This window comes from Haplochromis burtoni, unplaced genomic scaffold, assembly GCF_018398535.1.
Source record: "Haplochromis burtoni strain Fernald_Lab_line unplaced genomic scaffold, NCSU_Asbu1 Contig_4, whole genome shotgun sequence".
NCBI classification, from domain to species: domain Eukaryota; kingdom Metazoa; phylum Chordata; class Actinopteri; order Cichliformes; family Cichlidae; genus Haplochromis; species Haplochromis burtoni.
Genome location: NW_024582365.1, coordinates 1,163,181 through 1,187,054, shown reverse-complemented (window position 1 = coordinate 1,187,054; position 23,874 = coordinate 1,163,181). Strand labels below are relative to the sequence as shown.

At 39.6% G+C, this 23,874-nt stretch overlaps 1 protein-coding gene across 1 annotated transcript in view; it reads right to left on the bottom strand.

Annotated features, from left to right (window-relative positions):
- tnmd (tenomodulin) overlaps positions 1 to 23,874 on the bottom strand; it is a 64,609-nt gene that overhangs the window by 25,484 nt on the left and 15,251 nt on the right. The gene's annotated exons all lie outside the window — the stretch shown is intronic.

Below are 23,874 nucleotides of genomic sequence, written 5' to 3'. Positions count from 1 at the left end.
AAACGCCACTGCAGCGATCTGCCTGAACAACGCTACGTTCCACTTTGCTTCATCCACATCGCATAAGCGTTCTCAGCTCAGTGCTGTCTGAGCTAACTCACTCTGACATGGTGTGGAAAACAACAATGAACCTTGGTTATTTTGTTTAACTGTTGGTTGCTTGAGATTAACCTTAAACTGAACACTATTTAACATTTCAGCCTGATGGGACAGCACAAGTTTTAAAGTTAGAACGTTGTTAACTTCATTTAATTTCATAAAGAAAATTGCTGGTTATAAGAACACCCAGCAGACACAAGACAACATTAGCATTCAATATTGAATTTAAAATTGTTGACTGTTTAGCTCCACAACAGTACAGTATGCTAGGAGGCTAATTATCACAGGCTTCAATGTTAAAAAGCTCAATTTATATAAAAAAAATAAACATATTTATAGCCTTCTAAAAATAGAGTTTTGGCTCTAAAGCTCAAACCCCATTTAGACAACTGTATGTCAGTTTAAAATGCATATATTCCAACTGTTAAATCATTATTGGAGCTTTAACTTGGGGATATAGTTTGCTTAAATGAAGGGACGATGTCAACACAAATGACTAGCCATCACCTCAACAAATATGAGGCACTGAACTGTGCCTTGTTTCTGGTGTTGGTCCCTTTCAGTGCATATTAGTGAAATTATCTGACAAACAATATGCCCTGCAGAGGAATTAACTGTTTTAATGGACTGGCCAAAAAGTCTATGTATTCTGCCAAGACTGCATGCAAGGGGCGATGGTTATTGTTTGGCACCGGAAAGTTTCAAAGGATATTTAAGAAACAGGTCTTGAGGCTGGAATATGTGCACAAAAAAGGTGGCATTTATTAAGAAAAATCTTAATGAAACAAAAGGCCCCTGGGGAATTCAACCAAACAAACTGAAACTACAATAAAACAAAACAAAACACAGCCTCGGAGCAAGCTGCCACCTCCTCTCTCTGCTGCTATTCGATCCTTTACTAATGCCTTTCCAGCCACACCTGCATGAACCCCATCACTTCCACCTGTAATGGAAAGACATGATCAAAAGATGGCTATATTTATAATATATATAACGCTATACATCCATATATTCACAGAATGCCAGTGACTAAAAGAAACCTCTTCCATGGTCTCCGTTACTGCTCCTGTGCCTCAATTAACTACTCAGACCTCAATCATGCAAAGCTGTCTTCACTGCCTCTGATTAACAGCTGATTCCCAGAAAAACACAGGTGAAGAGTAAAAACAATCATCAAAAAATTGAACTCAGTCTAATTAACAGACCGATTCACCGACCAAAATAAACAACAGAAACTCATCATGTAATCAATAACCCCAACCCCTGCTGATAATGTTTGGGAACTGGGTATTGTCAACAGGAGAAAGGAACACTGCTTTCATAAGGAACTCTAACTACAAGGTATTGGTTTCCTTACACTTTTCTAATCAAGCTAAATAATTACACAGCAGTCCACCCTTTCTTTCACATATGCTAAATTTGGCTAAACAGCAACAACAGCAGCAACAACAACAACAACAACAAAAAACAAGATATCAGTTGACAAAAATTAGTTTTTGAAAGCTCTTCTTTGGATTTGGATTGATATTAGATCGAGCTCTAACAATAAACTTTATCAAAAAGGAAAGTTTTAAACCTAATCTTAAAAGTAGAGATGGTGTCTGTCTCCTGAATCCAAACTGGGGGCTCGTTCCACAGGAGAGGGGCCTGAAAGCTAAAGTCTCTGCCTCTCATTCTACTTTTAACCATCCGTGGAACCACAAGTAAGCCTGCAGTTTGAGAGTGAACTGGTCTATTGGGGTGACAAGACTATGAGGTCTTTAAAATAAGGTAGGCCCTGATTATTCAGGATCTGATATTGAGTGGAAGGATTGATTGGTATGTTTTTTCTATCCAGGAATACTGCAGTGGCAGTGTGTTAGGAATCCAACTGAAAAATGAAGTCAGTGCCACTCGTCGTCTTCGTAATTCCATCAATTCTGACAAGATCCCCAACACGACTGGCTGAAAGCGACCTCACACCATGACAGAGCATCGACCATGTGTTTCTGCTCTCCTGACCTCCTCAGGGATGGGAATTGGTAAGAATTCAGCAATTAAATTCCATTATGGATATCACTCATTGATTTGATTCCTTATCGATTCTCTTATGGGTTCTCACTGACTTTGCTTTGAGAGCCACCACCATCTCTAAGCAGCACAAAGAAAGAAAACTTAATTGCATTCTGTGTGGTCAAACGTTTGTGCATGTTGGAGGTATTTCCTCTCTTTGTCCTGATCAGTGTTTCAGTCTTACTCTAAAAAGTAATTATTGCACAGGTTACACAGAACACTTTTCTTAAAAGTAATGTTGTTGCTTAATTCCTCCCAGAAAAAAGTAATTTGTTATACTATTCATTACAATATTTTTATGTTAATTACCTGAAATGCATTGTTCTATAATTACCATTAAACATATAAACCTGAAGCTACAGCCCCTGACACCAGCACAAATCCCTATCCTGATGAGGACATACATGTGATCTTTCTCTTAGTATTACACAAAGCCTCTCTTAGCACAAAACCAGCACAAAGTGACTTCAAAGTGATCGCTACAATGATTCTACTGTAGAAACATGAACAGGTAGGAGCGGAAGGTAGGAGTGCTCATCCTTTTGTTAGCTGTTGAAGTTCAGGGTCTGTCTGACTGTTGGGCTGGGGCTCAGCTTTAACCTCACTCTGGGTTCTTGGGTAGTTTAGCGTTAGCATGCTGTTTGGATTTGGATTCATCACTCCATAAAACGTATAGCCACTGATTTTCAGTCCAGTTCTACCAGTTTGGCCTTTCCAACCTGTTTCCAGTGAGACCTTATCTGATGAGGCTTCAGCAAACTGTTGCTGGATCAACTACAGAGCCAGATGCATCTCTCAGGTCACGTGGCAGGATTTTGCTGATGAACATGACTTTCACATAGTATTGATGGGCTTTTATGCCTTCCACTGTTTCTGTTTTCCTTCATTTTTTCAGTTTTCACAAAAAATTTTAAGGACACACTGGACACCATGCTGAGTTTTGAGCTAAAAGCTGTTTGAAAATCACCTTGTTGGTACAAAAATACTGTAATACGTATGTCTATTGCCTGTAAAGCTGTTATTTTTGGCATTTTTCATTGATTCAACTAAGAAATTGGAACAAATTCTATGTTTTTGCAGCAAGCTGTTAGCAAGTGTCTAAAGATAAAATTTAAAATTGGTTTTCTGTTACATGCAGATACAACACTGGTTCGTCCCTTGAGTTAGGTGCCATTTTTATGCTTGAATGATTCATAGGTCAGTGTGAACAGTGGCTTAACAAACAAACAAACAAACAAACAAAACAAAAAACATACCTCTGGAAATGATCAGGTAGAAGGACTGAACAGAATATGTGAAAGAAAAAACCCCAAAGAAAAACTTGAAAAAGACCCGGGAACAATTGCTCATGAAAAAATGCAAGAAAGTCTGTCTCCCTGGAAACAAAATATATAAAGAAATGAGGGGTGGTGCAAGACTTTTGTACAGCAGCGTCTGTGTCTATGTGTATGTGGCTTTGTATTTACATCTATCCCCAGAAAGTATATTTCTCCTTACCCTGTTATGTTATGACCACTATTTAAAAAAAAATCTGTCTTTCTTAATGAAGCAGTTCTTTTTCTTTGAAACACACAGAGCTCTCTGAAATCCTATTTCATGAGATCTGGGATTTGACATTTTCAAATATAAAAGAGTTTCCTGTCATCATGTGAAGTTTCCTTCTGTGGCTGTAAGCAACAACCTCTAATCTGAAGTTCAGTCTCAAATCCCTGTTGTCTCACCAGCGTTACAACTTCTAAGAGAACACTAAAGTGCAAAAACAACTCGCAGAGTTACTTTATAAGAGCGCGGAGCAGAGACAACAATACGATGACGTCTTTGGATGTTATTTTTCAAAACTGAGACGTGCATTTGAACCCTTAAAGGTTACACGGCAAACAACCCAATGGTACTATAGTGAAATACACATTGATTGCAAAAGGAGTATTACTGCAAACCAAACCTTGTTATTTATCTGAAAAACAGCCCTCCACTATGCATGACATCCCTCCAAACCAGCTGGTCTTTTCTCACTTCACAAGATGCCTTACACTCTTGTACAGTAAGCGATAAAGAATTCAGATCTCCACAGCAAGAAAAACATTCAAGCTCAGGAGCATGAGGCGATCTGTGAGGAAGCCTTCACAGACAATACCTTGTTTATTTCCTCTGTTCAAGGTTTCTGTCTGAAGTGGTTCTTAACAGCCTCCACCAAGATGGTTTCAAACACAGACTCACAGTGAAAGGAGTGAATGAGAAGCGGCAGGCACAGCCAGACCTGCAGGTTGTTTGTGTGAATGGGTTCTTGTGTGTCACTCGAGGACATTAAGCAAAGGTCACGTAGATGTTGTTACAGGTGAGTGGGCTGCAGTTGTTTCTGTGTGTGCGTGCGTGTGCGTGTGTGTGCATGCGTGCGTGGGAAGAGAGCGCATAAGCATATGTGCACCTATGGAGGAGGCAGCCGTGGGAATGAGGAAGATGAGATGATGACAATATGTCCTCTCAGTTGTCCTTGAGGGTTAGAAGATAGGGGCTCCAGTCAGGCGGAACTGGATGCCTGTCACTCATGGCGGGATGGTGATGTTGGTGGGTGGTGAGGGACGGGGAGGGAAAGGTGGCTCGGGGGCTGCACAGTGCACTGGGTCTCCTGGGAGCCATAGGCTGCCTAGTGATAGATCGAAGTGGGCAGCAGCTTAGACACTCACACCAGCGAACACCGTGTCCTTTTGGTTCTGGACCTTATAAAGTCCTTGCTGGTTTTAAAGCACCAGCAGACTGCTGGCTTAAAATTCAGTTTGACAAGGACTGCAAATCGTGGAATTGTGTTTTATTTAATATGCATTCAGACATGTGCTTTCTTTGAGCTCAGCTGGGTCCATGTGATAGTAATATATTCATGTGCTGAGAAATGCAATGTTGTCCTTTTGTGGTTTCTATTAAATGCTAAAAATGTCAAAAATTAAAATAATGTAAATGTTACTTGACAATATTTGGTTATTCTGACAAAATTTGAAATGCACATATAAAACATACATGAGCCACTATAGTACAGTTTAATCGGTTGCTTTAGTTTATTAAATGCACTTGGTTAAAGCAAGACTGCAAATGTCTCTGCTTTTAAAACCTTTAAGACCTACCATAGAACCAAGTCCGCCAGAGCTTATCTTTATATTTTTACATGATGTTGTGCCATTTTTGGGAGCATTTCAAGTTGCTATACATCAATACAATGTACGTTATAGCCCAAATTTTAATAATATGTCTGCATTAAGTCCATAATAACTACATAAATTGCAAAAAAGTGCAATAAACTACAATTTGGTTTTTTTTAACATATATTTCTAGTTAGAGAAATTTAAGAGGCTTATCCCTCAAAACTGTACATACAAAAAAGTTGCACAAAATAGTTTCCAACAACAGGAAATTTATTTTGAGTGTCTTCATAGTTTTATTTTTGAGATACCAATGTTTATATAGTGCAGGAAAAATGAAAATAAATATTATAATGCAAATTTGCAAAAGAACAGCATGTGCATCAAAATAAACTCTTTCCAGCAGTGCAATTTGAGTTCCAAGCAAATGATACAGAAAAGCATAAAGTCAAACATGACTTTTAAAAACACGAGCATACGCTTATAAGGCCATGAAGGTAAAAAAATGTGAAAATGACGTCTCTTCCGGTTTCGGGCAGGTAATGGCGGATATGCGATAGTTCGCGCTGACGTCTATTCCAACGTAGGACGTGTTACAAACAGCTGATCGGATCAGCAAAGCCTTTTTCTGGAATATTATATTTTTGTTGCTGCACGTGCTTTTTATGCAATTTTTGCAAAGCTATATGTGGAAGGAAACCGTGACCGAGGACAAGCTGAATACATAAGATGTAAGTACAACTCCACGGTTTTATATGCAAAAAAGATTATTGCGCTAGCTTCTGTGGTTCCAGTTCTACAGAGATTTAAAAATAGTTACGCACAACCGAGCGTGCAGCTCCAACAGTCTTTCAGTTTGATGGGTCTTTATGAAGAAATTATGTAAAATTAAAAAGAATCTATACATATCTTATATTTAATATTTTCAAAAGATATATTACCAATTACCAAAAAAAAAATGAAATAAAAAAACCCCACATTGTGCATTTCATCCACAACTCACTAGAAATGTCATTATTTAAAAGGCTTGGCTAAACTGATTTTTCCTAAATCTAATCTTATAAGTAGAGATGTGGAATCATGTTCAAACTGATGTGGCTGTGATTTGTAAAATAGTGAGAAAGCAAAGCAGCTGCTGCCTTTGTCCGGTCACAGTTACTGTTAAACTCAAACTAAAACTCAAAGTAAAAAACAACAACCCCCCAAACTCATAAAAACCCCTTTGACATTTCTGTAGAACACATTATTCAAAGTTGATTCGAGATAGTCTGCGATCTGCAAGTGAAGTATGGGCCGCATACTCAAAAATCCAGCCAGTTTCCATGCTTCCTTTTTTTTCCCCCATCAGCCGTCTTTTCTGAGCGACTTACTACCGTACCCTTTAAGCAGCATATTTCCACACCACTTGGCAAGGTGTTCTTTTCAGTAAAACTGCTACTTATTTATTTCAAGCATACCTTTCTGATGACAGAACTAATTTTGAAATTTCTCTGGCATGTCCAGATGTTGCTTTTCATATTTCACATGCTGACTTTTTGTGATGAGGTCACTCGTTACGTTTCCATTTGATGACTCTTCCATGTAGATGCTGTTTGTGCATCATCGCTTTTGTGCCAGCTAAACCTTCTTGACACGGGAGTTCATCTGCCACCATATGAGGGTTTTGCTTTGCCTTTCAGATGAGCAGTATTATCTGACAGTTTCCTTGCTCTTCTAGATCTTGCCTCGACATCCACAGTTGCTCTTCAATACCATTTCTTAATGACATTTTATACAGTGGAAAGTGCAAGCTGGAAGCCCTTTGATATCTTTTTATAGTCCTTCTCTGCTTTGTAGGCATCAATTAGCTTCATTTCAGTCAGCTGCTGTGAGGGGCCCATGTGTTAAGGCTTGAAAAGAATTTATCAGCTCTTTAACACCTGCCTTACAGGTCCTAAAGAGTCAATTAAGGCCCAAGAAATTAGTGAATTTGCAGACTTTACATGTTGCATTTTTAAAAGTTCATTAGAAAGTAACATTGCAGCTACAAAAAATTATACATTTTAATGTCCGTTTTGCAAAAATGTTTTATATTTATTTAATTTCGCTTCAGAAAGTTCGGTTTGTAATTAAAACTTTTAAACTCAAGTCTATAATCTTCTAATATCTGGCCACTATGGTTCTGGAGAGTCATTATTATTATTAAGGCTGTCTGAAACAGAGCTTTTAGGGCAGTCTGAATCCTGGGATTTTGGCTTATAGTGATTACTTGCACACACGCCGTCCTCATTATTTGAAACTTTGGCCACGTTTAATATGGGATTTCACTGTATTTCTATTTGAGAAAAAATAAGGAAAAGCATAATAAGTTGCCTTTAATAGCAGATGACAGGATACCAGTGTGTTTTTTAAATAAAAAGCAGTGTTGGTGGTCCACATGGTGGGGGTGACAGAACTTTTGCCTGACAGTGTGCGTTCAATCATGGGTTTGAATCCACTCGCCTTCTGGGGCTCTGCATGTTCCCCCTGTGTGGTACTGTGGCTTCCTTCCACAGCACACAGACCTGTATGTCAGCTTTACTGGTGAGTCTAAATTGGCTGTGAGTGTGTACGGTTGTCTGTCTCTATGTGCAGTACAGGGTGTACCCAACCTCTCACCCTATGACAGCTCACATAGGCTCCACCCCCACTGTGACGGTGAAATGGAAGAAGATGGATGATTCGATAATCTGTCTCAACCTCCATTCAGCCTGGAGACAATATTGATGCGAGTCCATCAGTTTTTGACATTATACTATGACCACTTGGGACCAGGGAGATGACGTCAGAATTTCAACGGTGTCTGCTGAGTGTATGTGTGTTTTAAAGAATATAACGTACAATTTTTGTGATAAAAAAAGTTTGACTTTTTTTTAGTTTCTTTGTCTGAACTGAAGGAATGTACATTATTATTTGAGTAAACAAACATTAATCAGCATCAGAAAAAGTCCTGAAAATAGACGTTCTGTGTTTTCATACACAGCAACGTCTGCAGCAATGTGGACGCTCTGCCAGGCTATTGTGGTGAAAACAGAGCTTTGTGTCAAATCGATCTATGTTCCCACCCTCTCTATAGCTCTCACAAGCTCTGGTTAGTGACTTAGATCGTGGGTAGGAGAAACCAAACATTTGCTTCCTCTGTGTGGTGTCTGGGCCTCCCTAAGTGATAGGATGATGAGTTCGGTCAGCCGCTACTCTTCCACATATGGTCCTCCACATAAGGAGCCATTTGAGGTGGTTTGAGCATCTGACTAGGATGCCTCCCGGGCGGGCACCTCCTAGGTGAGGTGTACAGGGCATGTCCTACCTGGAAGAGGCCCCTGGGGCAGACAGAGGACATGCTGGAGAGATTATATCTGTTGGCTGGCTTGGGAACGCATTGGTGTCTCCCCTGGGGAGCTGGAAGAGGTGGGCAGGGAGCTTCTCTGCTTAGACTGCTGCTCCTGTGACCTGGACTTGGATTAGTGACATAAAATGGTTCGATGGATGGATAGCTGCGTTTCTCTTTGCACATTGCCTCTGGATTCTAACTAGTGGTTTAAATAAAGTCCTTGTGTCAGTCTTCATTTTATCGCCTTTTGAACTGGGTCGTAACATCACCGCCTAACCTTAGCTGGTTAAAAATGATGGTATGCTTTCCGTGCTTGCTTTAAACTCTGAATGGAACACTTAACTGTTCACTATTGAAAGAAGCTGACATTTTTTGAAGTATTCTTAAGAAAATCCCTGAGCAGCACTCTCAATGAAACTGCACGTAGTTGTTCTGTATGAGCGCTGAGTCACACAGACTTTAACATCTCTAGGTCTTCTCTGTTGTAGCTGTTGTTTGTACAATGTCAAACGATTGAGTATTTCAGTCATACATTCACTGCAGTTCATATAAGTTTTGTCCGTACCTTTATCTCTAGGATTTCCTTATCATTAGTCAATATTTTTTGCAGTAGTTTGCAAACGCTTAAAAGAACCAGAAGTGAAAAAAACATTCACAGCAGTGTTTGTCTCAGGTATAAAAGGAATCATCTGGCTTCCTCCTCGTCTTTTTTATTGCAAAGCTTTAACTTCGAACAGCTGGGCATAGAAAAGCAGAGCCAGATCACCCCGGCTTTCTCTTCTGTGATGCAGAGGAAGCTTTCTTTCTCTCACTGGTTCCCTTGTCTCTGTTGCTGGGTCTTTGTCCTCTGGCAGCCTGCACCAGACACATTTTTTTTAGAGCTCAAATCTCCTCACAGGGGCCATCACGTGAGAACAGCTAATGTCTTCCAAGCACTCTGAATGTCTGCTGTTTTTTTCCCCCCTCAGGAATAAAGAAAAAGGAACATCTCAGATACATTTAAAATTGCAACTGAAGAAACTGACCTCTTTCACAAACAGCGAACACAGTTATTGCCAGAAAAATGACTCCTCCCCTTGAATAATGGCAATTAAAGAGAACCATAAATATACATATACTGAAGTTTTTTTTTTATAGACGCCAAAGAAAATTAAAGGCTTGAAAGGAAACCAAGGAGAATCTTAAGAAACACATTAAGCAGAAACTGGTTCCTATGGAAATATTACTTGAAAATGAGGATCCGCCAAGGAAGTAATTACAGCTGCTATGGAGTTCTCACCCAGAAACAGCAGTGCAGATGGCCTTCACAGATATGAACACATTCTTACAGACACCGTGCGGTATGCATATTTATGGATGTATTTCCTCTCGCAAGGTGATTTTTAACAGATTTTATATGTAAAATAGAGAAAGGAGGAAAAGAGACAGAGAGAGAAAGGGGGGATTGGATTGTATGGTGTCTTGAGACCATGGGGATTATGCTTGTGGACACTGATTACCAAGCCTGTCAACTCCCAAGGTCTGCAGAATTTGGATAAATGAAGTAGGAATGCTCTCCAGCTGCCAAACACATGCAGGCTGCTGTTTGGTGATGCCTGCCGAGTACAGGCAGCGTGTTCTGGACAGGCGCCAGCACAGAAAATTCAATTTAGAAAATACTGGTCACTCACTAATGCGTCATCAACCTAGTCTGTACAGGCTAAAATGAGCCCATTGGCAGTGCATGACATTAATCTCGCTGAAGACAACCTGACAATGAGCACAGCACAATGCAGTGCAACATGTTGCAAACAGTAGAAATACAGTATGTGGGTGTACAGTCCCTACTGCATTCACATGCAAATAATGGGAATCACTTAATGCTGTATATGACAATTTAGTTGAAAGAGAAGAGAGAAGTCTTTTAGCACCAGCACAATCAGGATGAAACACAGCAGAGGAATTTTAAACACAGAGAAAATACTGTGGGCTGACGGATGCTGTGCCTACTTTTTACATAAAAGAAGCAAAAACGTGCACTACAGCGCCGATCATCTCAGTTCTTAATCATGATTTTGAAACCCTTTTCTCAGTGTGCTTATAATTCCTCGCTTGCAGCTTATATTGCGCTTTACATACTTGACTTTTTTCAAAATAAAGCCCCAACCCAATAAAGTAATACAACCATTACTGTTGTATTTTTGTATGAAAGCTTCAAATTCTACAAGCATATTGAAAATGTGATTGAACGCATGCTTCCTGGAAATGCATTCCATTTGCTTTCTGCCCATTATCCACTCTTGTAATACAAACTCCACTCACGGAAACAACAGCATGATTAAGCCTTTTATGCTTGAGTTTAGTTGCTCACTGCACTTGATAATTAGATTTTTGGAAGGACTGGAGGTCTTGGAGTTTATTAAAAATAGTCAACAGTGACATGAAGCAGGAGACTCTTGTTCATTACTGGCCTCAGCCACGGTTCTTGTGCTGTCTTAACCACACAAGACACAGGATGTGAGCACCACTACAGTAAACGCAAATTAAAGGCGCTGGTCATGCAGCCTACTGTACAGCGTTCAAAGGTGGGAGCACACCCCCACTTTTTTGAAGACACCACCACATCCACCACAGAGATCACATAAAAAAACAACCCCAAATTGCCTATGCACGATTTATATTTCAACGCCAATCGCCTAAGTTGGGTAATTTAATTTACCCAAAAGGGATTTTCTGTCACTTTGATAAAAACGCACAGTGAGCATAAATACCGACACAATGACAGCAATATCAGTTGCTGCTGTGATTATTATAACATTAAATGTGACCCGCCGATGCCAGAGTTGTGAACTGATTTAATTAGTTCAGCCGCGTAAACAGCAGCCGGTGTTTGGCAGATAGCTTTGAAAAGAGAGTCATTTTCTTCCATCGCTGTCATTCTGTCATGTTGTTATGTTATATTATGAAACTGGTCAGCGTTTGAAGAAGGAGCCATTCTTTATTAAATATTTTGTTAAAAATATGACTGAGCTATGACAAAGTTTGGGTCTACATAAAACCAGAGTCTGGCATTCACAAAATTACATCCATCCTTTTTTTCTCCTTTTCAATATCTCACGACTGAGTCCTCAACACTGACCTCGCAGTGATATCCAAATTCAGCTGCCGGCATCTCTGCAAACCTGTACTTTAGAGCAATATCGGATTTAACATCAATCAGCGACTCCTTCAACTCAATTGTCATTCCTGTCAATTTTGCCCCCCTGGAGAAGATTTTCTAATCCCCTCTACTAGATATTGGCCAGATCAGGGAAATACTCTGGATACCACAGAGATGAGCTCAGGCATCGTGTAGAGACATGAAACACCTTCTAATTGGTGGAAGCCTAAAGATACCTACACTAAAAAAGCAACCAGCAGAGAAACAAATCAAAGGGCCAGAAGCCAAAAGCAGGAAATTTGACAGGAATTAATTAGAGTATGGCTTCACTTGCACTTCAGGTGTCAGAGATCCAGGGAAGGACAAACTAATGTTGTTTTAATAAAGAAACTAGAAAATAATTGGCCTTTTCCATCATCCTTTGAGCAGCTGTGATCTGATCTTATGCTGCACAGGACACAAGCAGCAGGACACAGTGAAAGGAAAAGTTGGTTATTTTGTAAAGGCCCGTCACCTGCCGCTCTTTATTTAACAGCTCGCTGTGACCACCCCTTCTTGTGTTATTGCTCATGAACTGATCTGTCAGAAATGACTCTCGCCTTATTGTGTAGATGCATTTTTGATTAATGACGGCCCTAAGTGCCAAGCTCGCTGACAAACACCTTGCATATCTTGTGATTACTTTATAATAAAACCCTTGTATTTTGGCAGGTAAATGCTTTTAACATGAAGCTGTTTGAGAGTCACTTTTGGCTGATGACAAACATCGGCTGCTGCAGCCAAAAGCTATATCTGAAGGCCAATAACTGGTGTTAAAATCACCACATATAGGGCTTTATCGGCCTAATCACCACTTTGGTAATATTGGGTTTTACTTTTTTTTTTGCGTAGTAGAAAACAGCTAACAAGAAAACTTCTCATTTTTAGGCTTTTGAAGACAGAAACTATTCCAGGTTGTGAATATGAGTGGATGACGGGGATATACAGAATGAACTTCAAACTGAAACGAGTACTGATGGAGTATTTTCTCAGCTTACTCGATGCTACATTTTTCCAGTGCCACTGGGCTCAGTCACTCTTGTGCTTTTCTATTTTTATTGACAGATATTTGCTGAACATCATGAATTAAAAATTTGGGATATACACAGTGGAACACATTTTTTCGTGAGGTGTAGGGAGGAAGTTAAAAGTAATTTCCTGGAAAAAATATCAGCTAGAAACTTGAAATGGTGGACAAAATGATGGATGTATCTAACTTTTGCTACACTGAATACATGACACACTGTATGTGGACTGCTTGCGGGTTGATGCCTGTAACCCTAAAGTAAAACTGCAATCAATCAAATTACCCCAGGGACTGGAAAGTACATTTTACATATGCAAATGTAACAACAGATTCATTTCTATTCATTTCTTTGAATAGAAATATATTTTTCTTTGTGAAAAATATATTCTGTAAATAAAATTCTACAATCCTCAAATGAGAGATGTGGACATTTTGCATCCTCAGCTAAAGTGTAAGATTTGATAAAAATTGAACTGTTTCTGTAGTGGTTACCATACTTTTTAAATGCTTTTTCTAAAGACAAGAAAGGGAAACCATTTAGTTGTGAAAATTTGTGGTCAATGTCTCATTGACATGAGATGTAGGGACTCACTTGCCGGGTGAGACCAGCTGGTCATCTTAGCAGCCAACAGCCCGCCTCCTAAGATGTCAATATCCGTTGTTATCCCAGGGAGAGCGGTCTCATCTCAGAAAGCCTGTTGGTAATTTAACACTGACTCTGATGTCTCTGTAATGTTTGATATATGATGCAATTCCCTTTGAAAGATAAATGTTGGTCTCACAGAAGAAAAGTAATATTTGGCCATATCAGTTGTTTTGAAGGGGAGGTTAGGTTCTTGTTTTCATTGGATAATTAATACATCAGCACTGCCTCTGTTAAATCTTTTTATGTATATTCATATAAAAAGCTAAAAATGCACAAGGAAAGCAAGCAGCCAATATCTAACCTTTATTTTTTGTTTTTATAACACACATTACTATTAAATCACATAGTTTTGGATTAGAAAACAATTCTAATTGACAGGGACTATTTTGTCAAAGACTACTTAAGAGTATCATGTGTTGATAATCACCAGAGCTGAGATAAGGCATTTGTGTTGCCAGAATGCAGATTTTCCAGTTAATTCATTGATTTTTTTTGTCTTTCAGTAAGTAAGTTTGGACCAGCGTTGGTTAAATGCTCCACAAATGTGCAGCAATTATCAGCAGCACAAGTGTTGCGGTTCGGTGTTATGAAGGTGCTGTGAAACCAGGTCACAAAAAACAAAAGCTGCCCTGGGAGCTGTCCACATTTTAAGGCTCGAACAAGTGCTTGTTTGTTGCAAATCTGTCCGTTTTTATATTTAGTCTCTAAAATATGCTTAACATTTGCCACACTGAGCTTTCTGGAAGCCAAATCAGAGGAATGCCATCCTCCAATTAGAAAACCAAAGCATGTAGTCTGGATTTTTGTCTGGAAGCCGTATCCGTGTGCCCAGTATGTGTGTAATGAAAGGATGCAAAATTAGGGCCTGGCTCTAAATATAAACATGTGTAAGGCACTGCAACATTGCTGCATTGTAATTAGCATGGGCCTTTCTGCGGTTTTGTTATATGTGGAGGTAAATAGGGGCATGCTAGTAATTAGGTAACAGTGCCCATCCTTGCCTTCTCTTTATCGGCAGGAAGTTCTATCAATAGCACCAACAAACACCAGTGGAGGTTTAAACTTGTCCTCACTACTATGAGATTGTGATGATAACCCCTTTGGTTCTGCAGAAGTTTTAGATGCTGTTGCCTATTTGAGCTTGAACTCATAACTTAATGTTATTTTACTCCAAACAAAAATCACCACTGGGCTTTGTGGTGTAGGTAACACTAAACCGAAAAGCTAAAACTAGGTTGACGCGAGGTGTTAAGTGCTTTTGGGAATTTACCCAAGCAATTACTTTAAGCATCAATTTGATGATAAAATGTTTTACAGGTGCCAGTGCCAGAGGCCAGTTAAGCAAAATGCTAAGGTCATTAGCCTTTCAAAGGAAAAAGCCACAATGTGTCAAGATGCAGCAGCTTAATGGAGCCATCTTCCCAAAGCACATTAACACTATTAAAACAAACAGCTACTGGCAATGTATCTCACATGTCTCTTGTCTGATAGGGCATTTTCCTCATTTTAACTTGCCAGCACAGGCAGCGCGATGCCACTGTGAGATATTTCCAGCAGAGTTACTTTGGAGCTTAATCACAGACACGTGTATGAAAACCAAAAACACAAGTGATAAATGTCAGTCTCACAGGAGAAAAGAGCAAAAGCTTCTGTCTGGTCTCGCCGTTTTGCACTGATGTTCAATAATCACACAAATCCACTGCGGGAGAAGAAGCGGTATGAAATACATCTCGTTCAGGGGATTCTCAACAAACCAGACCTTAGTGTAAGTAAAGGTTAATAGAAAGTGCATTTACCAAAAAGTGAGTTATGGCTTTTTGTCGCAGAAACACTCCTGAAAGTCATTAAACACGACGAACTTGTGATACTTAACGGTGTGAGGTTATTTGAGGGAAGATTTAGACAGCCCCTTGAAATAAGCTGTTTTTACACTCACAGTAAAAACGCTCAAACTTTACAAGATCATGTCCGTAATCAGTTTATATCATACTGGAGGAGAACAGCAGAGATCGTGAGTGCTGGTGTGAAAAATGTGAAATCAATTTTTGTCTTGGAATTAAAGGGTGCTATTGAGCGTTCTTGTACAAAAAAAGAAAAAAGATTATCGGCATGAAACATTTCCTTTTTCATAAAACTTTCTGCTGAACCTTTAAAAACGGGTTTCTTCTTTTGTTTGAAATTGTGCATTGTTCCTATTGCATAGGACTAGTATTAAGTGGGCATCTTTAGCAATTATATGTCCTCTGCGATGTAATCTTAAAGTAAAAGTCCTACTGCAAATGAATTTATCATATTACAGCAAACTCAGAGGTGATATAATTAGGGGATTGTTTTTTTACTTTTGTTTTCTTTGCACCTTTCTTCTGCCTCATTTGGGCTCCATTGGGCTCGATTCGCAGTTACAAATGAAAGTCTGCAAAGCACTTTGGTGGCAAATTCAATGCTCATATCAATAAACAGCACAAGCTCAAATCTATCAGAAGAGTGAACAATGAGATGGATGACATGCATGACAGCATGTATTAAGGAATATTTTGCTGTCTTTCAGCAGACTCAACAGTGATTATGTAGCGGCCTATTATTAGTAAGATGCTATAGAAGTATAGCAGACGATTTCCAGTCAGTATTTGGTGTATATATATGGATAGTGTCAGTAGGTTTGAGTAAATCACAGACTTTGCTTATCCTGTGCAAGTGACCTGCATGAAACACAGACATACGGTCATTTGTAAATCACACAAGATCCCCAAGTTACAATAATCCTACATGAAAGGGCTTTAGCTGGTATCCCATGACAGTCAACAGCAAATTTTAGGGCCTCCAACTGTCAATCAGTAAAAAAGTGTGAAGCCAAAGCCAATCACACTGCCAACACCTACTGTCTAAAAATATATCTGCTTAGATGTGATACTATTGGAAAACTTGATAGGTATCCTAATCATATACTGAGAGGCTTTGTGCACCAGTAAATCCTGTCTGTTTACTCCGTATAGCATTGTAAAACAAAGACGCAGACAAATGACTTTTTCTCCAGTAGTAAAAATCTGTAAAAACAACAACAAACAACATTCCTGTTTTCGCAGACTGCACAATGACCAGTGTTTCTGGAGAGCAGATTTCCCTCTGCCATTAGTCTTCATGCTAAACTAATTCCTTGCAATTAGATCTATACTTATTCCACAGACAAAAGAGTGGTATTAGTTTTCTCATTAAACCTTCAAAATGTAGTAAATAAGCATACTTGCTCCAGAGAAACACCGCAAGCAGAATGAAAATCATTGTTCTCTGTTGATTTAACATAAAGGCAGCTAGAAGAAGAAATGTTTTTAGACCCATTTTTAGGCTGAACTGCCCCCCCCCCCTCCAAAAAAAACAGGAGCACTTTAAAGAAAATGTAAAAATGTGGTTACCAAATGAAAAGTACTTCTAAGAGCACCTTTTTGTCAGGAATAATGGTGCGTAAAGATATCTGAGGGCTTGTGGAATATAGTTCATGGAGAGTATTTGAGCAGAACCTCAAGTGGAATTTTGGCAGAAGTCAAAGACTATCATACTTCTCCTGCTTTATTTTCATTGCTGAAATTTAATCCATTGCAGAGCCTGTGAATCTTGAACGGAGCCTACCCCTCGCTCCTGTCAGCCTACTCATACCTGAAAGGGATGTAATGACCCACTTTCTCTCCTTGTCCCCCAGCAACTCTGATGCTTACCACATTTGACCACCTTGCTGTGGACCACTACAGTCTGCAGCTGCTGTTAATTTACAGGAGCACTGTGCTCCCCCCTTTTCAGCTCCGAAGCATATATGACTAATCACACCAGTCATTTTAAACAACTTGAGCTCTCTCTGGCAATAAATCACCATGATGCCTGCTACTGTGCCCATAATAGAGCTGCATTCAGGAGGGAAGAGAGCAGGGGGGACTTTGGGAGCTATTCAGTAGTATTGGTCAACACACTATTGTGAAACAAACTCGGGGACTGGGACGTATTGTTGTTCGATGTGTTGTTTGTTTCTATGATCTCAATAAAAATCAAGGTGAAAACAACAAAGGGTTGTATTTTCCTTGCACAATAGCTCAGGGAATATGATCTTTTCCGGGACTCTTTGATAAAAGTGCACATTTTCCTTCCTTATTTCATATGTTTTTGCAGTTACAAAATCCAAAACACCCAATCTACTGCTCTAAAAACATGCCGCATACATGGGGTTTTCAAAAAACACTCGAATGTTCTGTGAAATGTAACAGCAGCCCTACCCTTGTTTAGATTAAACCGAAGTTTGATGCACTTTGAAAATACCTTTAAAGCAAAACTTGAAACTAGAAGGAAGATGCTGCCTTTTTCCTCTCTCTTCATCTTAATAACACAAAAAAAAAAAGTCCAAAAGGTGTACTTCTTTATCTGCAACTGCCAATGGTAGAGAGAATAGACGGATTTCACACAGCCTTTAATGATTGTGTTCAACCACCTTTGTGGGACATGACAAATGATGAAACCTTCTCCACATTCCACAAGCCAGCATGAGATAGATATGGATTCCACAGTATCAGCAACAAGGAAAAAGTAGTAAAAAACAGACAGGAAGTTAAACAACACAAAGGCCTGGGCTATGACTGCATCGTGCCATTACTCTTTTTTTCCCTGTCATTGTTCAATGTTGCATCCTCCCTTTATGCCTTTCCCTGCCAAGTAACCACTGTGGCGAGCTGAAGAACAATCTGCTGCTTGTCAGGAGCGCTGAATGAATCCTGTTGCTTATTGTTGAGGTGAACACATTATTTGAATACGACCAATCTCCTGTAATAAAAGGGCTGTTGTGGTTTATGAAATATTCATCAAAGGTATCCCCTAGAGACTCCGATGCATTCAGATGCATATCTCAGTATCTGAAACAGACCTCGGCAGACAAAAGATTGCGAGCACGGACTCAAAGCTTCTGGAATATATGGCAGACAGTCACAAGGGGAGTGACCTCTATAGTGGATACGTCTCCTTGTCGCCCTGCTGGTTTTCAGCCATTCCACCTCCTAATAAATCAACAAGCATGCACTCTGGGATCCAGCAGCTAAGTGGCATTTAAGAAACAGATTGTGAGAGCTGTAAAGCTGCACTTTGGATCATTTAGACGCAGGGCAATAATTTGGCCAGATGAACGGCATTAACGGCACCTGGAAAGTTTTTAACCCACTTAAGCCATTAAAAAAAGTCAAAATAGCATTCTACTAAAAGTCAATGAAGGCTAAACTTCTTGTTGTACACAAGAGCAAAAAGGCTTTCCATTTGCCCGGCTTCACCCAGTATTGAGGTTGTGACACATTTAAATTCACTGGCAATTTACCAGCTGATGACAATAGATAGTCGCCTTGCTATTTATCAGTAGTGCGTGTAGTGCATTTATCTGTCTGCCAACTTATGCATAAAAAGTGCATGGAAAGCAATAAGAAGTCAGTGTACATTCAGCTCCCTGCAAAAATGCGAAGAGACTCTTTCTCCTACAAATAGTAACAGCATAAAGTCGGGCAGACATTTGTGGTTCAGTCACAATGATCAAATTGGTGGTGCCAACAAGAGCACGGCCATGTCTTTTCTTTAATGATCACAACACATATGATATACTCACAATCCCCCCAGCACTACTTCATCTGCACCTTGCAACATACAGATCAAGCTAGCTATGCCTGTAACAAGGTAGACATGTTAGAACAATTCCTAACAAAGCTGCTGGGAGATACAGAGGCTCATAATTGTTCAAACATTGTTTACACCATGCTTCTGCCTTGAAGACACAATAAAAGAAGGAGTGATAGTCCTATGCAGAGACACTGGGCTATCACACTGAGACTATGGGTACTGATGAGAAGCTCTTGGTCTGTTGCCATGGCCCCTGTGTGGGTTGCATGTCAGTGCTGGTCTGCCCTTCTTTTTAATAACACTGAAAAATACTTTGAAGACCCACAGGGGGAACAAAACACATTATGCTCCCAATGGTGTGGGTTTGTGATTTTACAGCTTAACATTGTCTCATGCTATTAACCGCCCCCCCCCCCCCCCCCCCAAAACTCAGGGGCATCATCATTTGACATGTTTTCTTTTCCAGCCTTTTTTTTTCAGCACAATCTTTCATCAAACCCAAATCGTGTTTAGCCACTGGTGAAACACATGCAAATTAGTCACTTTTTAGTCTTTTTTACCTCTGGCTGGGAGCAGAAAATAAGAGAATTTGATGTGCTTATATGGGAACAAGCAGGTGATTGTTTTTCTCTGACTGAGGTAAATGATCAGGTTCTTGTTCCGTGTCATTTGTGGTAAAAAGGCTGCTTTGGTTAAAGTATAAACATTAAAAGCCTCTGCTTGACTAACAGCCAATGTCATTTCCATTAACCACCTGTTTGTGGCCAGTTCAGATCAAGTATTGGAAGTACTGGAGACACTTATTGGCAATTTACTTAGAGACTTACTGAATAGTTTTAGAATAATTAGAGCTGACAACTTACCGATTACTCTGAGTCGTGCACCGATGTGGATTTTGGTGTTGACCTATTGTAGGTTCACTGATAGTTTGTCGAGAATGACAGAAAGATGATAAATCCCACGCGGTAAATCTGAAGATGTTTTGTTTTTTTAGAGTAAATCCATCTAATGCTTGATTAAAAGTCTGTCTGTTTAAGGCTGAAAGCAGAACTTGAATCCACTCCGTATAATTTGGAAGAATGCTGTATCCTGAAGAGGATATGATATCCTATTTTCAACAACTTATCCTTCAACTTGTATTTCTCATTTGTTCATGGTAGGACATGGAAGTTTAAAAAAAGAGAATATGGAAAATGCTCATGGTCATATGAAACAAGTGCTAAATACCAGGCAATGATTGCAGTTTGGATTAAAATTAATACTGTGCTGATGAGACCTTCAGTGCCATTGGTGCTGTAATAACCACTTGTGTTCTGGACCCTGGATCGTGGCTATGGTTTGAAAGAAAATGAAGGTGCTTATTGAAATTTAGCATAGAAAAATGTCATGGTGTCAAGTTTTACAAAGTTTTTTTTAATTGTTCTCTTCCTTTGATTTCACAGACAGAGAGAATTATTAATGAATGCCAGCGACCTTTGGATTCGTCTTCAAAGCATGAGTCTAAATCACAGACAGGCCACTCTTTCAGTTATCAATAAACATGGATTGATGATTTATTCGAGGCCGTTTAAAGATACCTTTATAAATACACTCACTGGACACTTTATTAGGTATACCTTGTTACTGCTCAAGTTCTTAATGGCATAGATTCGAAAAGGTGCTGGAAAATTCCTCAGAGAATTTGGTTCACAGTGACGTGATAGCGTCACAGTCATGATGCAAATCTTTCTTTCCACCACATCCCAAACCTGATCTATTGGACTGAAATCAGGTGACTGTGGTAGCTCAAGAAACCAGTTTGAGATGATCTGAGCTCTGTGACACATCCTACTGCTAGCAGCTGTCAGAAGATGGGCACACTGTGGTCATGTGTTCAGGGATGGAGACGCTCAGCAAGAGTACTCAGATAGGCTGTGGTGCTTTAATGATGCTAGAAGCTGCATTTGGCTGTTCCCTTATTCACATGGGGTCACCACAGCAGGAAGCTATTGTGCATTCAGAGATGTTCTTCTGCATACCTTGGTTGTAATAAATTGTAATACTGTTTCCTTCCTATCAACTAGAAGCAGTATGGCTATTCTCCTCTGACCTCTGGCATCAGCAAGGCATTTTGGCTAGAGAACTGCAGCCCACTGGTTATTTTCTCTGTTTTTCAGACCATTCTCTGTAAATCCTGGGGACAGTTGTGCAGGAAAAAACCCAGTAGATCAGCAGTTTCTGAAATACTCAGACCAGCTAGTGCTGCACCAACAACCATGCCACATTCATAATAACTTAAATCACCTTTCTTACCCGTTCTGATGCTCAATTTGAACTTCAGCAGCTCGAGTTGACCATGTGCACATGCCTAAAAGTCTTTCACAGCAGGAATGAGTTTTGATATTAATGTTTAGTGTACGACAGCATTGTTTTAATTAAACCCTGCAACATTTCACCCAGGCTATTATTTGCTCCTACCAGACAGCTAATGAGAGCCACATTATCTCAGCAAGAGACAAAAGGACACACCGCACTCTAAGAAGCCTCAGAGCCTTGGTGTAACCAGTTAGAAAAGAACTGTCAAGTTTGTACTCGCAGAAATGTCTAAACAACCATCCCACTCTTCCAATATTTAACATGAATTAGTCACCTTCCATTTCATCCACTAATGTTGCAACTGCTCATGCAGGTCGGTGGGTCAGTCCTGCTGCTGCAGGAAAAGGATCTCGACAAGCTCTATCAACATCAGCTGACAAAGTAAAGTACAATTTCTGGGCAAATGAGACACAGCAGCCTAGCAGCAGATGTCATCCATCATGCTTGTGGTGAATACATTCAGAAGCGGGAAAAAAAATAATAATCACAAATACTTCAGTGCATTAAATGCTTTGAAATATATAATGCATGTTAAATTTTAATGGCTCTTTTAAAATGACAGCATGCTGTGTGTCAAACACGGATTTCGAGAGGAATTAACAGCATGAAAATACAGTGCATATAGCATGAAATGGGATTGTCCGAGGTTACTAAAGGCTGTTTTCATTTAGTTTCTAATGAACTGAAAGGGAAGAGGTTCCCAAGCCCTTAGAAGCATAATGGATATCAAGGCCCTCGATGTGTCAATGTACAAGGTTTTTGAGCAATCAGAAAGAAAACAAAGTAGTAACAAAAGTATCAAATTCGAATTTGAGAGCACAACTATATCTTTTATGCATTTTACTCATTACTTTCTGTTTTACAAATGAAAAATACATGTTAAACTTTGGCCAGACTGCCAGACTTCTTTTTTGTGTGTGACAAAGGCAGTACACTGACGAAGGGCTGACAGAGGTTTTGAGAGAAAGATAGGCTTCTTCATCCTCTGGATTTGACTGACATGTTTGCTTAATGAGCGTCACCAGTTTTTCTTCCTTCACTGTCAAAGATCTGCTCATCTCGTACTTTACATGTCATTCTGGTTTGTGAATAAATCATGCCCATTCAAATCTTTAAATCCTCGCTAGCATGAGAACACTTTTGTTTCTACATCATTTCAAATTAAACATAACTCACAGAGCTTTTTAAACCAGATACTTTTGACTTGTCATTGTGGGGAAAGTACGGGTGTCACTGATTGCGTTAATGATGGCTATTATTAAAACAACCACTGAAGTGCGTTGCAGCCGCTGTTCCAGGCAATTATCTAAAGATAGTACCCTTGATTAAAATTTTATCAAGGTGTTATTTTCAGAAATGAATATTGGAACTTTGCACTCGGTTCAAATTAAAATGAATACACTTCATTACTACTTAATTAATTAATAGTTAGGAAAGAAAAACACAGCAAGCAGGTGGTGCAGTGTTGCCTCAAAAGAAGAGGGTTCCTGGTTCAAACCTGCCTGGGGCCTTTCTCTCCATGTGTGCTTCCCCCCACAGTCCAAAGACATGCATGTTAATGCATGAGTTGAAATTGTGATGCGTAGGTCATATCATCAGTCCTGTGATGGATTGATGACGTGACCCACCTCCTACTGTGTGAAAGCTGTGATAGGTTTCATCACTACTGGGACCCTGAATCTGAAAATAGCCTCATGTTACAAAATAAAACGTATAGTTATTCACAAAAGGACTTACGACTTTATTTTAATTAATAAATATACTTACAAGTGTCTTCATAAGTATCAATTATAATTAGTTAACCAGTAATGGGGACAAACCTATGACACTGAGTGTTTCTACAGCAATAGTGAGCTACATAAATACAGTAAGTATGTCTACCAGATATCTGTCTATCTATTCTGCAGGCGCAGTCTTTCAAAGCTAAATTGTGCAAGCACACACACACACACACACACACACACACACACACACACACACACACACACACACACACACACACACACACACACACAACATAGAGTCTGTCTAGGAAAGAGAGAAAAATGACAGCCAAAGTTATCAGAGTGTGGAAAAAATAAAAAAAAGATAAAAAATGTAAGCAACTGAGTAATTTCACTGTGTTATTGCTATATATACATTATTTACTGTAAATAGTGCATAGTGCTAACTACTGTTTACCAGTGCAAACACACTATGCCTCCACAGAAGGTCCTGGGTTTAAATCTGAAGGCCAGCAGGGCCTTTCTGTGTGGAGTTTGCGTGTTGTCCCTGTGCCTGCGTGGGTTCTCTGTGGGTACTCCTCTCACAATAAATAGCACGTTAGGGTAATTGGTGCTTCTGAATTGTTGTAGGTCTGAATGTGAGTGTAAATAGCTGTCCATAGCTATGTGTTGGCTCTGT